At 35.1% G+C, this 15846-nt stretch overlaps 1 non-coding gene across 1 annotated transcript; it reads left to right on the forward strand.

The window, feature by feature from the left end:
* The first annotated feature begins 1199 nt into the window (after window positions 1-1199).
* On the forward strand, window positions 1200-1306 carry LOC115696109 (small nucleolar RNA R71). Its single transcript, XR_004007705.2, has one exon. It is a non-coding gene; the product is annotated as a small nucleolar RNA R71 (small nucleolar RNA).
* The last annotated feature ends 14540 nt before the right edge of the window (window positions 1307-15846 follow it).

The following is a 15846-nucleotide window of genomic DNA, read 5'->3' on the forward strand; positions in this document are numbered from 1 at the left end:
TTGTGGGCTTTGCTTTTCTCAATCCTAGCCTTTTGAAGACAGACAATGGCATTAGATTAATGCTTGCTCCCAGATCACATAGAGCTCTAGTTTCCACCGAACCCCCTATAGAGCATGGCATATTGAAACTACCTGGATCTTTAAGCTTGGGCGGTAGTTTCTTTTGCAAAATGGCTCTACACTCCTCAGTTAATGCCACTGTTTCATAGTCCTCCAATTTTCTCTTCTTAGACAATATCTCCTTCATGAACTTCACATAACGGGGCATTTGTTCCAAGGCTTCAGCAAAAGGAATGTTGATGTGTAGTCTTTTAAAGACCTCTAGAAATTTTGTGAACTGCTTGTCTAGATTGGTCTTTCGAAGTCTCTGAGGATAGGGTATTTTCACATGATGATCAATACTGATTGGTGGAGACTGCTGTGGTGGTGCTGGACTATCAGTAATCTTCTAATCTGATGATGCTTGAGTTGGTGTTGTTTGATCTTTAATCTCTTCATCCACTGGTTGTATCATCTCAGGCCCATCATATTTCTTTCCACTCCTTAAGGAAATTGCTTTACATTGCTCTTTTCCTTTTGCATCATTAGTGCTAGGCGAATTTCCTTGAGCTTGTTTTTCCACTTGAGTAGCCAATTGTTCCATTTGAGTTTCTAGAGTTTTAATAGAGGCTCTAGTTTCCATCATGAATTGGAGCAATAAATCAGCTTGGATAGTGGAGCCTCCACTAGAACTTTGTTGTTGCAGCTGTTGTTGGTTTTGTTGGGGCTGGTTTCTCTGCTGGTAGAACCCCTGTTGGTTGTGCCCATAATTATTGTTTTGGGAATAGTTTCCAATGGCTTTTGCTTGATTTATCGGCAAATCATCCACATCTGCCTGACACTCAGAAAAGTGATGGGGACCTCCACATATCTCACAAACCACTTGAGCTTGTTTGGCTTGCACTGCGATCAGCTTTGTTAGGGCCTCAACCTGAGCTGTCAGCTTGGTAATTGCATCCACCTCTAGCACACCAGCTACCTTCTTAGTTTGACTCCTTTCAGTTGGCCACTGCTGATTGTTTAGAGCCATCTCCTCCAATAGATCATAAGCCTTATTAGCACTCTTTCTCATAAAGGCTCCGCCAACTGCTGCATCTATCAGGGTTCTAGTGTTACCAACCAACCCGTTATAAAAATTATGAACCAGCATCCATTTCTCAATACCATGATGAGGACACTTTCTGATTAAGTCCTTGAACCTCTCCCAAGACTCATAGAGAGACTCATTCTCTTGTTGACAGAAATTGTTGATCTCTCCTCGCAGCTTAGCAGACTTTGCTGGGGGAAAGAACTTAGACAGAAATTTAGTTGCTAAGTCTGTCCATGTTGCTATGGAATTTGGTGGCAAGGAGATTAACCAGCTCTTGGCTCTTTCTCTAAGTGAGAATGGAAACAGTCTCAAACGAATGGCATTATCACTAACTCCATTGACTTTAAAAGTCTCACAAAGTTCCATGAAGTTCGAGAGATGCAGATTAGGATCTTCAGAAGGGAGGCCACCAAACTGAACTGAAGACTGCACCATTTGAAGTATGGCAGGTTTGATCTCAAAGTTATTTGCATCCACTGCCGGTGGCCTGATACATGACTACACTCCCGTCAGAGTAGGGAGAATGTAATCTCTCAAGCTACGACCATTAGCTTGGTCTTCCACGACACCACCATTATTGTCGTTATTTACAGTATTCGCATTCACATTAGCAGCCATGATTTCTGTTGTTTCAGCAGTTGATGAAACTCCTTCTTGCCTCTTGTTCCTTCGGTTTCTCCTACAAGTTTTCTCAATTTCAGGGTCGATGGGTAGTATAATTGCTTGCCCTTGGCGGTGCATGCACTCAAAATACCTGAAATAGATAAGAACAGCTTTTTTTTCTTTTTTTTTATTTTTTTTTTTTGCAAGAGAAAGGTTAGAAAATCAGCAAGAGAAAATATACCAAAGTAGAAGTTAGTATAATTTTGTGTAATATTAATCTTTAAACAAGTCCCCGGCAACGGCGCCAAAAACTTGTTACGAAAATTATAATCACTACGCAAGTATACGCAATCAAGTAGTAAACTCACACAGGTGAGGTCGAACCACAGGGAATTGGACTAATTACTACTAAATTATACTATTGATTCTATCTGATAAAAGAATACTTTTTATGAATTAAATAAGACAATTCAGAAAATTAAAAATAACAAAGGAAGATTAATCAAGATAAGAAAATAGGGAGACGAATCCTGTTGTTAAGTTACCAATGTTAATGTCTAATTGATATCCTTCTCTTGAAGTGAATGACAGATTATGAATTAACCTAGCTCTTTTCAGATCTTCTAGGTTCTAAATCTCATGCTCTCTAATTAATCTCTTAATTAAACTAACATGAAATCAGCATTAAGCAATAATCTAAATGTCACAAAGGCTATGTAAATACTTTCGTTTCACATCAAAACCTAGACTATCCAATTTTAGCATTCTCAATTCTCAGTTTTCAGATTTCGAATTGAGATCATAAAACATGTAAAAGGTGATCAATCTTGCACATGGAAATTAAACACAAATATGAATAGTGTTCACAATCAAGATGGAGGAATGACAATTATTCATTAACTAGGAAAAACTTAAACAACATTCATCATTCTCCCTAAATAGGAGTTTAGTTCAAAACATCCATAATCAAATCCATAATTAACATTGAAACAGAAAATAGCATAGAAAAATTAAAGAGAAGAGACAGAACTAGTTGAAGCAATTGATTCGGGTCGCCACAAGCCGCTCTTCTAGCCTCCTTCTTTGTTTCTAGGGTTCTAATTCTGAATCCTCCCTAATTTTCACGAACCCTCACTATTTAAACCAATTCTCATCTTTAAAATTCGTGAAATTACGAAACTGCCCCAAAATCCCGTCATTGGGGTCCCCGTCGCGACTGGCAAAGCTCCCGTCGCGACGGGATTAAACTTTGAAACTTCAAGATCCTCTCTGCCAGTTCCCGTCGCGACTGGCATGTTCCCCGTCGCGACGGGAGTAAACTTTGACTCCTTGAAAATCTCTCTGCCAGTTCCCGCCGCGACTGGCAAATTCCCCGTCGCGACTGGAACAGGCAGCGACACCAATCTTGGATTTTCTTCTCGATTCTTTCACAAATTTTCCTCAATTCTTGAACATACTTTCTTTAAATGCCCGAGGACCTGAAACCAAAGAATCAAGCGTAATATAGCCCTAAAACTAGAAACAAAGAGTGAAAACTAACCGAAAATATGACCTGAAACTTAGACTAATTTTAGCCTAACAGCCTTCACAATTGGGGTAGTTCATGTGAGGGGGAGCTGGGTTCAGTATGTCGTACCCACTTCTATTGGCCCCCAACTCTCACACAAGGCCCAAAAGAGAGGAATTTAACCTTTAAATAAACAATTGTTATTCATTGAATAAGCTTAAATCTAATTGGGCCTAAATAAATTTCCTTATGTCAAAATTTATTTTAGCAACCTAGTCCATTTACTTAGTAAAACTTAAATGGGCTTCCTATATGCATCTAAGCCCAAAAGCAAACATATAGGCTCACACAGGTCAAATGATTTGGATGGGCCCTATCATGTTACTAGGTTTACACAGATGAAAGAAATTGCAAAAATTTACCAGTTACAAATTATTTATAAGATCTATTGTTAATTGAACTATGATTAAAATCAGATCATTGGATCTGTCAACAAGTTAGTGATAGCAATTTAGATCAAATAAATAATAGGTTTGTAAAAGAAATTTTGAATACATAATAATATAATCAAACAATACAAACAATAATAACTAATCTGGAATATCTGGAAAGTAAGCTAAAATATCTCAATTTTAAAATTTAAAATAAAATTAAATTTTAAAATAAATATCTTAACTAGAATTCAAATTTAGGTGGTTAGAGAATATTTGAAAAAATTCAAAATAAAACAAACTCCTAAATTTCTTAAATTCTAACAAAAAATCAAAAATATCTAACCAATTTTTAAATATCAAGTTTATTCAAAATTTAAATTTATTTAAAATTTCTAATAAGATAAATAATAAAATATCTTGAATTTTAAATTTAGATATTTCATTATTATATTCTGAGTCTTATAATTTAATAAATTTAAATATTACATAAATAAACTAATTGAAAAATAAGATATTTTATATGGTTAGAATATTTTAAAAAAATAATAAAATAATAAGTTTAAAAAATTTATGGTTTGAAACCCTAAAATATCTATTCAAACTAAACTAACCAATTTTTCAAATCTTCATGTTATTTTTTCCAAAATATAATTTTATTAAAAAATGTCTAATAAGATAAAATGTTAAACCTAACATATTCCTAATCTTATAATTTTAATTAATAAAATATATTTTGAAAATAACAAATTTGAAAAAGATATGATATGGTTAGGAAATTTTGAAATTTGAACAAGATTATTTATAAAAGATAATATTTTAATATCAAAGTAAGATCATTTAAAATTTAATTAAAAATAATATCTGATCTTATAATTAAAATAAATAAAATAATCTAAAATTTCAAAAATAACCATAAGGCTCCTTTGTGAGAAATCAAATTTTTAAAATTCAAAGCCTACTAATATCAGAAACTAATTTTAATTAATTAAAAAATTAATAAAAATTAATTTTATTCTGAAAATTAGATTTTTGATTGAAAATTCAGATTCTACACAAAATTCTACCAAAATTTGGCTTTTGTTTCAATGAAAAACGATTTTTGAATCAAAAGTTATGACGAAAACAAGATTTGAGGCACAGGGGTATGCAATGCATACCCCTGCGCGCGTGGAAGGGGAACCTTGGCCGAGGAACGAGGCTGGGTGCAGCCTCATTTGACCGAGCATGCTCGGACACGCTATTGTCTGAAGCGTGTTTGTCCGAGCGAGCCCAAATGCGTGCGCGCGCGTGTGTGCATTCAAATCGTGATATTTTCGTCCAACTTCAAAAAATCATAACTAATTCATAAAAAATCCAAATTAGGTTTTTCTGTAAAAGCCTAAATTTATTAATTTTTCGTCTACTTTCCAGAAAAAATAATCCCAGATCGAAATAAAAACTATTTCAGTAACATACATTGCGATTTCTAAACTATCATCAAATAAGCACATAAACCACATGAAACCATCCAAATCAACATATAACATTGTTTTAATTCATATTTCATGAAAGTAAATCATTACCATGGCTCTGATACCAGTTGTTGGAAATATTTTACCAGAATCTAGATTTACTAACAAGTATGTTTCATTAACATCCTAATATGAATTCTAAAACAATAAAATAAACACATATAAAGTTTAAGAAAACCTTACATTGGGTGCAGCGGAATATAATGACTCCTTCCGTTCAGATATTTAGCCCTTGATTCCTTTCTGTAGCAGAGCATTATCAATATCTGAACCTGGATCTCTTTCTCTCCTTCCTTTCATGCTGAATCTCCTTCTTGTTGGTTGATTTTCCACAGTCTTACACACTATGATTGAGATACCACTTGATGTGTGTGGGCACTCACTCATTCACTCAAGGAATTCGAAATTTAGAGAAGAAAAGAAGAGGGAAGAGGTTCGGCCTATAGAGAAAAGATAGAGGCTCAGTTTTCATCTGACAGAAATTCAAGTGTGAATGAGAGCCATCACTATCTATTTATAGGTAACCACCTAGGTTTAGGTTAGAATTATTTAGCATAAAGATAATGAAAAAATAAATGATAAAACCCATAAAGTGTGGCCGGCCATGGGCTTGGATAATGGGCCTCACTTATGCAATTTTGCTGTTTTATCATTCCTGCATCTGATTTTCTCAAAAACACCAATTTTCAAATTCAACCATTTAAATGCCAATTCTAATTATTTAATAACTAAAAATTAATTATTAAATAATATTGTCATTTAATATATTTATTAATTAGACATATAAAGTCTCTTAGTTAATAAATAAACCTAGAATCTCTTTTCTTTACAATTTCGCCCTTGCTTAGTGAAAATTCACAAAGTAGACATAGTCTAACTTTAGAATTATAATTGATTAATCAAAATCAATTAACTGAGTCTTACAAGCAGTATGGTCTCAACTAGTATGGGGACCATGCGTCTATATATCCGAGCTTCCAATAAGTAGATCAAGAATTTATATCTTAAATTCACTGACTTATTAATTCTTCGTTGAATCCACGCATAGAACTTAGAATTGCACTCTCAGCATATAGAACGCTCTATATGTTCCACGATATACACACGTCATTAGTTATCCATTGTTATAACCCTAATGTGATCAATGACCCTCTAATAGATGATCTACATTGAAAAGGCACTAAGTTACCGTTACACCTTCAATGTATTTTATCCTTAAAACACTTAGCTCCGTATAAATGATATTTCAGCGGAGTGAAATGAGATCTCAACCATTTATCTCTGTTTAGCCAAGCTCGAAGGATATCATCATTTCACTTCTAAATCCCTATAGACGTTATAGATTCCATATTTATGTTAGCGCTCCCACTCAATTATACTATCATGTTCCCAAAATGTACGTATCATCCTGACCTAAAAGTAGACTTAACTAACAAATGAAAGAACATGTATAATACTCTTGAGATCGAACCTAAACATATCAGGATTAAGATCATTTGATCTAGGATCAACAAGTGATATTGAATTGAATAGATATTACGGTAAATTTTAACAAATCTAATCAAAGTTCAATATCGGTCCCTTCCGATGTATACTCCATACATCCGATGCTGGTAAACTTTGCCAATGTCCTGGAAAAGACATCACACTTATCCAAGGTGTAAGAATACCTATCGTTGATTATACCATGTCAGTCTAAATCCAGTGTTCTGACAAATCAAGGAATAAACTTTCGAACATATAATTAAGATTATATTCCACTGTGTTGACAACACTACAATCATTAACAAATTGATAGGTTCTGGACTTAAATAGAATTCATACATTATGTACATATAATCATGAAATAAATCATGTGAACCATGCAACATTAAATGTTATTTCTGATCTATATTAATAAGTAAATCTGATTATATTGAAATGAGTTTTATTTAGGGCATAAAACCCAACACTACATTGAAAAGGCACTACTGTTACCGCTACACCTTCAATGTATTTTATCCTTAAAACACTTAGCTCCGTATAAATGATATTTCAGCAAAGTGAAATGAGATCTCCACCATTTATTTCTGTTTAGCCAAGCTCGAAGGATATCATCGTTTCACTTCAAAGTTCCTATAGAAGTTATAGATTCTATATTTATGGTAGCGCTCCCACTCAATTATACTATCATGTTCCCAAAATGTACGTATCACCCTGACCCAAACGTAGGCTTAACTAACAAATCAAAGAACATGTATAGTACTCTTGAGATCGAACCTACCCATATCAGGATTAAGGTCATTTGATCTAGGATCAACAGGTGATATTGAATTGAATAGATATTACGGTAAGTTTTAATATATCTAATCAAAGTTCAATATCGGTCCCTTCCGATGTATACTCCATACATCCGATACTGGTAAACTTTGCCAATGTCCTGGAAAGGACATAACACTTTTCCAAGGTGTAAGAATACCTATCGCTGATTATACCATGTCAGTCTAAAAGTGTTCTAACAAATCAGGGAATAAACTTTTGAACATATAATTAAGATTATATTCCACTGTGCTGACAACACTATAATCTTTAACAAATTCATATGTTCTGGACTTAAAAAGAATTCATACATTATATACATATAATCATGAAATAAATCATGTGAACCATGCAACATAAAATGTTATTTCTAATCTTTATTAATAAATGTGATTATATTGAAATGAGTTTTATTTAGGGCACAAAACCCAACAAATATACAGTGATATTTTAAAAGTGATAACAATAATCTTATGAGATATATTATCACAAAAATAGTTATAGATCATATCCCTTACCTCAGGTTTTGTCCCACTAGGTTTTCCTGACAAAGTTTTTAACGAGACAACTTGTAAATAGTTATAAATATTGTTATCCCAAAATTGGCACTCTAACGTGGCATCACAAGAATGGTGACACGTGGCATCTACTTAGAGCACCTGGTCGAATCAACATGCCGAGCAGGATGCCTCGCTAGCATGTCCATAATGGAATACTCAATGAGCCGTGCAGAATGAGCAACACTTAGCGAATTCAACCAAGCACTTCGTGAGTCACTAGCTCAATCCCTATAACTCAGGGATAAACTTGCGTGGATGTGACATACACACGATTCCACTATCGGTGTATACGGCCTCAATCCCACGATCCTAGCATTTAGCAATGATCACACGATCTTTGTAATTATGCATTTTGTAACGAGAGAGGAAACTCTTCTTCCTCAAGTTTCTTGCCCTATAAATAGTGAGGAATGTTCACTGGGCAAGGGGGATCGATCAAAAACTGTAAAACAGAGATCATACGCTGAAATGCTATAAGCTAAGGCTATCTAAGAATTATATATTCAGAGATATTATTGTAAGAGCTATAAGAAAAGGAATCTTCTTCCTTATTCTTAAGTCAATACAACTAACGAGGATTAGGCTATTACCGAACTGCTCGGGCTGAACCTCTATAAAATTTATGTGTCTTCTTATTATTACTATTTGCTTTATTACGTATTCTTATTACGACATATCGTTTATCGCTTATCAAAAAGACTCATTGTCGTTGGCTAAAAGCGAAGTCAACAAATATAAAATACATATATTGCACTCTTTTTTTCTTTAGCTCAGGTTTTGTTCAACTGGGTTTTCCTAACAAGGTTTTCAACGAGGTAACTTTAAATTATGCTAACATGCACTTTATGAAGCAAGTAGAAAATGTGTGAGAGTGACATCATTAACATAGCATATTCGGGAAATATATGAATTGCATTCTGTAACGCAATATCAACATTAGCAATTGTCTATGAAGATAACACGAAATGCATTGCTCAACTAAAGTTATAGTGAAGAAGATATAGCCAAAGGCATTGTCACCAAATTCTTCTTAACTCATGATCTTAAGGAGAATGACTCTATATTGGTATCCAACATATTCAATCAAGTGTCAATCATGCATACTTATTCATAAATTTATTACCAGCATCAACATTTGAGAAGAAGACATATAAGATCAAAATTCATCGATTTAAAGATCTCCACGAATGTCTAAATAAGGGGGAGTTTATTTATACTGCACTCTTTTTTTCTTGGTTAGGTTTTTGTCTTATTATCTTTTTTGGCAAGATTTTTAATGAAGGAGAGTGTTATGAAATATTATATATATATATGTTGGGTGTACAACCAAAGTCCCACATTGGCTAGAGGATCTTGGGTATATAAGGATGAACACTATCTCTATTAGAATGAGGCCTTTTGGGAAGGTGCCCAAAAACAAATACGTGAAGGCTTAGGACCAAAGCGGACAATATCATACCAATAGAGAAATAGATGGTGTCTGACGGTCCTTACAAGTGGTATCAGAGCCAAATTCCAAAAATTAGCCATTTGAATGTATCCTTGGATTTGCCTAACAAAGGAAGTGAAGCTTGCTGTCAGAGTCGTCAGAGGTTTAGATCTGGTTCGAAGGGATTTCGAATCTTGCTGGTGAAAAGATTCATCTAGCGTACTCAAAGTGTAACGTCCTCGCTTCAAGCCTCCATTGGGCCCTTACACCCACGGACTAAATGGCTCTTATACACGAGTACGCCACTCTGGCTGCTTCATGGACTGATGACTGACCCTACAGACCAACACAAGTGTTTCCAGCGTGCTTTGTCCTCACTCACACGCATCCTGGGAAAACTTCCCAGGAGGTCACCCATCCTTGAAATTGCTCCAGGCCAAGCACGCTTAACTGTGGAGTTCTTTCGAGATGGGCTACCGAAAAACAAGATGCACCTTGTTGATATAGGTAGTACCAATCAATCCATTTAAGCCCTCTTCAATTGTGTAGTCCCATACCTACACAGTCTCAGAATCATCCCACTTGACCTTCCCCAGGCGGTGTGGGATTGCACAGCTTACCCGGTGTTTCCCCTTACGAATCACGGGACTACTGACTGTCACAATCACCCCCCCTTACGGGGTCCGACGTCCTCGTCGACCACACTTCCGGCTGGGTCAAGGCTCTGATACCATTTGTAACGTCCTCGCTTCAAGCCTCCATTGGGCCCTTACACCCACGGACTAAATGGCTCTTATACACGAGTACGCCACTCTGGCTGCTTCATGGACTGATGATTGACCCTACAGACCAACACAAGTGTTTCCAGCGTGCTTTGTCCTCACTCACACGCATCCTGGGAAAACTTCCCAGGAGGTCACCCATCCTTGAAATTGCTCCAGGCCAAGCACGCTTAACTGTGGAGTTCTTTCGAGATGGGCTACCGAAAAACAAGATGCACCTTGTTGATATAGGTAGTACCAATCAATCCATTTAAGCCCTCTTCAACTGTGTAGTCCCATACCTACACAGTCTCAGAATCATCCCACTTGACCTTCCCCAGGCGGTGTGGGATTGCACAGCTTACCCGGTGTTTCCCCTTACGGATCACGGGACTACTGACTGTCACACAAAGGGATCTTGAGTGTTGGAATCGAGGGATTCAGGTATTCGAAGGGATTTTGAATTTAGCTGGTGAAGGGATTCATCTAGCTTACTCAAGGGGATCTTGAGTGTTGAAATCGAGGGATTTAGGTTTAGATCTGTAATTGTCTAAGGGGAGGCAAGATGGTCCTTTGTTTGAGGGGAGGATTGTTGAGTGTACAACCAAAGTCCCACATTGGCTAGAAATGGAAAGGATCTTGGGTTTATAAGGATGAATACTATCTCTATTGGAATGAGGTCTTTTGGGAAGGTGCCCAAAAACAAATCCGCGAGGGCTTAGGCCCAAAGCAGACAATATCATACCAATAGAAAAATAGATGGTGTCCGACGGTCCTTACAATATGAGTGTCCAAATCACCCAAATAAATTATACCACATATACTATTGTATTTCCCTTTATTTTATTTATTTAGTTTCTCATTATTCTAGTTATATTTTTATCTAAATAACAGTTAACCCCATTACAATAAACTACTGATAAACTCTCATTCAATTTTTTTTTCTCTCTTCATCTTCTTTTTTCTTTTTTTCTTACCTATTTTATATAAATTGTGTTGAACACTACTAATCTCTTACATCAATACTCCAATAGATTTAAGGTCAATTTGGCACAATGGTAGGTATGTTGCAAGAATAGTTGTAACAAAATTATAGAAAAAAATTAAACTGAGTGTTTAATAAATTATAAATTTTAAAGTATTGTATGTTGTTAAAATTCTATTACAGTAATAATGTTATAATCTATTTTATTATAATCATAATTATAATAATAAAAAAAGTGATATAATTTTTTTTTTATTTTTTTGTAAATTTTTAATCATTTATTTGTTGTAGTATAAATTATTTATATGCATTTAATAAAGAAAATTATAATATTTTTAAATTATATATTTTTTTTTGAGTAATGATTAATCTTTATTAAATTAAATCGTCCACAACCAAGGATGCAATTACACCAGGTAAAGAATCCCTACTAAAATGGCAGTCAGCCTCAAAAAGAGAAGTTTGTGCTAAAGCATGCGCAACCTTATTAGCAGATCGCTTAACAAACTTAAAAGAAATATTATCAAAATCAGAAATCAAAGTCCTACAATCATAAAGAATATGGCCATAAGGAGAGACCATATATTTTTGCTTTTGTAAATCACTAATGACTTTTAAACAATCAGAGTCAACTATAACACTTGTCCATCCATTCGCCTTACTCCAGGACAAAGCCTCTTTGACACCAATGGCTTCGACTATATGAGGTTGCAAATCGCCCCCCTTGCACAAAGTTCTTGCCGCCATCACTATACCAGCAACAGTTCTAGCAACCAAACCCACTCCATAACTCCCATGGCTAGAAAACAACGCTCCATCCACGCTCACTTTGAGGAATGGAAAGTCTGGTGCCGTCCATTTATCAACACCACCCACAACACAGCTGTCAGCAGCCACAACAAGCTTGTTCCTAGCATCAACCAAGTCCACATAATTCAGTTTAGCCACACTCAGGACCTTGTTGGAATCTTGCTGTTTGGAGTTCCACACCAACTCATTGCGATGCTTCCAGATTGACCACAATATCATCACCGCTTCAAGACTTTCTGCTACATTCCATGCCTTCAAACCACCCTCAAACCAGCTAGTAAACACCATCGCTCCAGGTGAAATAGAAGGTACATGACTTCGCCTCCAACAACTTTGAGCAAAGCTACACCGAACAAGAACATGCAAAGTTGTTTCTGGTGTCGCCAAAAAAAAGGGACAACGAGGATCAATTGGGATTTTTTTTGTTGAAAGTTGGAACCTTGTTGGTAGACTGTTTGTAGAGACCCTCCATAAGAAATTTACCACCTTGGGGGAAGTTTCTGTTGGGTTTTATGCCCTAAATAAAACTCTTTACAATCTGATTAGTTATCAATATAAGAAATTTGAAGTGATTGATGTTTGCATGAATTTTACATGCTAATGGTTTGATATGTTTATGATGTTTACACACAGAATCAGTTAAATCCAGATCATATGTTTATTCACAATTACAGTATCGTCAACACAGTGGAATGTGATTGTGAACATATGAATCAAAAGACTTGGTCCCTGTTTCATCAGTGTTATTTGATTTACACTAATGTGATAATCAGCGATAATGTGTACTTACACTTGGAGTAAGTGTTATGTTCTTTCCAGGACATTAGTAAAGTATACTAGTTTCGAATGTATGGAGTAACATTGGACTGGACCGATATTGCAACTAAGTTAAGATATTACAAACTTACCGTTATATATATCTTTCCAAGTCCATATCAGTAGTTGATCTTAAGATTAAAAGAATCTAAATCCTGATATGCTTAGGCTCAACTCAGGAGTGCTATTCATGTTCTTTGATTTATTAGTTAAGCCTACTTTTGGGTCAGGGTGATACGTATATTTTGGGAACATGATAGTATGATTGAGTGGGAGTGCTGAACATAAATATGAAATCTATAGCTTCTACTGGTGTATAGAAGTCAAGTGATGATTCCCTTCGAGCTTAGCAAATAGAAGTAAATGGATGAGCTCTTGTTTAACTGACTAATTATTAGATCACTAAACACCATTTACAGGTAGCTAAGTGTTTTAAGGGGCAAAATACATTGAGGGGTGAGAACGGTAAAAAAATCCCATCTCGATGTAGATCATCTATATAGAGGATCTTTAAATCACAATAAGATTACAACAATGGTTAAATGAGATAGCATATTGATATCGTGGAACATATTATATGCTCTATATAAGTCTGAGAGTGCAATTCTAAGTTCTAAGAGTGGATTCAACGAAGAATTAATAAGTAGGAATTTACTTGGTAAATTTGGTTCACTTATTAGAAGCTCAGCATATAGATCCATGGTCCCCATTCTATTTGAGAACATTCTACTTGTAAGACTCATTAATTGATTCGTGATTGATCAATTATAATTCTAAAGTTAGACTATGTCTAATTTGTGAATTTTCACTAAGCAGGGGTGAAATTGTAAAGAAAAGAGATTCTAGGTTCATTTATTTATTAATGGACTTTATATGTCTAGTTAATAATTAAATTAAATGACAATATTATTTAATAATCTATTTTAGTTATTAAATAATTAGTTTTGGCATTTAAAAGGTTAGAATTGGAAAATTGGCGTTTTTGAGAAAATAGAAATAAAATTTGTTAAAACTGCAAAATCAAGTGGGGCCCACTAACACACCATGGCCGGCCACTTATTGTGGGATTTCAAATTAATATTTTCATTATTTTAATGCCAAATAATTCCTAACCTAAACCTAGTAGTTGCCTATAAATAGAAAGTGATGGCTCAGTCAAAATACATGCTTTCACTAGTTTTCTGACAGAAATTTCTCTCTTCAGAAAAACTGAGCCTTCCCTACTTTCTAGAACTGGCCGAAACCATCCTTCTCTTTTCCCTTCATCAATTTCGTGACCCTAGTGAAAGAGTGAGTGCCCACACACAACAAGCAGTAACTCAATCATAGATTGGAAGACTGTGAAGGATCAAACTCAAAGAAGAAGGACATTCGGGCTCAGATCTTGATTATACTCTGCTACAGAAAGGATACAAGGGTTAGAGAGATCTGAGTGGAAGGAGACATTAATTCCTCTGCATCAATGTAAGGTTTTCTTAACTTTATACGTGTTTATTTTATCGTTTTAGAAAGTTCATATTTAGGGTGTTAAACAACATACTTGTGAGTAGATCTAAGATCCTGGTAAAATAATATTCAACAACTGGCCTCAGAGCCATGGTAATTGATTTACTTGCATGAAATTTGGACTTTAAAACGATTTTTTGTTATTTGGATGGTTTCATGTTGTATTGAGTGTTATATGATGATTGATTGATGTTTGTGAATTTTCGTGAAAACTAATTGAAATTTTGTTTCTAGAATTATTTTTATTGGATAGTTTAGAAAAAATTAAGCAAGTTACTTTCTTACAGAACTCAATTTCGATTTAATTTGAATTAGTTATGATTTTTTAAAGATTCGAAAAAAGATAAGGTGACTGTACACCTTCACGCGCGCGCGGATCCGAGTCATCCTCGGTGACACGCCCATTCAGACAAGATTTTGTCTGAAAACGCGCGCGGACGTCTGATGATCCCCCCTACTCACGCGGGAAGGCTGCAAATTGTTGGGTTTTATGCCCTAAATAAAACTCATTTCAATATAATCAGATTTACTTATTAATATAGATCAGAAATAACATTTAATGTTGCATGGTTTACATGATTTATTTCATGATTATATGTACATAATGTATGAATTCATCTGAAACCCTTTTCACATACTTGATCCTGTTTATTGTGCCGTCAACACATTGGAAAGTAAACATGACTATGTGAATAAAGTTTCCTAGATTTATCAGACATAGGGTTTTACTGATATGATAATCTACAACAGAGTTTACTTGCATTTGGAGAAGTGCTACGTTCTTCAGAGCATTGGTTAAAGTAAAGCTCAGGTTGGATCCATGGAGTATGCATCGGAAGGGACCGATATTGAACTTTGACTTAGATTTATTAAACTTACTGTAATATCTATTCAAGTCAATATCGCCTAGTTGATCCTAGATCAAATGATCTAAATCCTGATATGATTAGGCTCAATCTCGAGAGGCTATTCGTGTTCTTTGATTTGTTAGTTAAGCCTACTTTTATGTCAGGGTGATACGTACATTTTGGGAACACGGTAGTGCAATTGAATGGGAGCGCTATCATAAACATGGAATCTATAGCTTCCATCTGGCGAATAGTAAGCAAAGGATGGTCTCCTTCGAGCTTGACCAAACGAACATAAATGGTAGAGTACTCATTTCACATAAGCTGAAATATCATTTATACGGGGTCAAGTGTTTTAAGGAATAAATACATTGTAGGGTGTAACGGTAATTTAATCCCTTTACAGTGTAGATCATTCATATAGAGGATCAGTGATCAAATTAGGATTATAACAATGGATAACTAATGATGTGTCTATATGGTGGAACATATAGAGCATTCTAAATACTGAGAGTGCAATTCTAAGTTCTATGCGTGGATTCAACGAAGAATTAATAAATTAGTGAATTTTAGTGCTAAATTCTTGATCTACTTATTGGATGCTCGGTTATATAGACTCATGGTCCCCGCACTGAACGGAAGGAGTTAT

The sequence above is a fragment of the Cannabis sativa genome, chromosome 6 (assembly GCF_029168945.1).
Source record: "Cannabis sativa cultivar Pink pepper isolate KNU-18-1 chromosome 6, ASM2916894v1, whole genome shotgun sequence".
Taxonomy (NCBI): Eukaryota; Viridiplantae; Streptophyta; class Magnoliopsida; order Rosales; family Cannabaceae; genus Cannabis; species Cannabis sativa.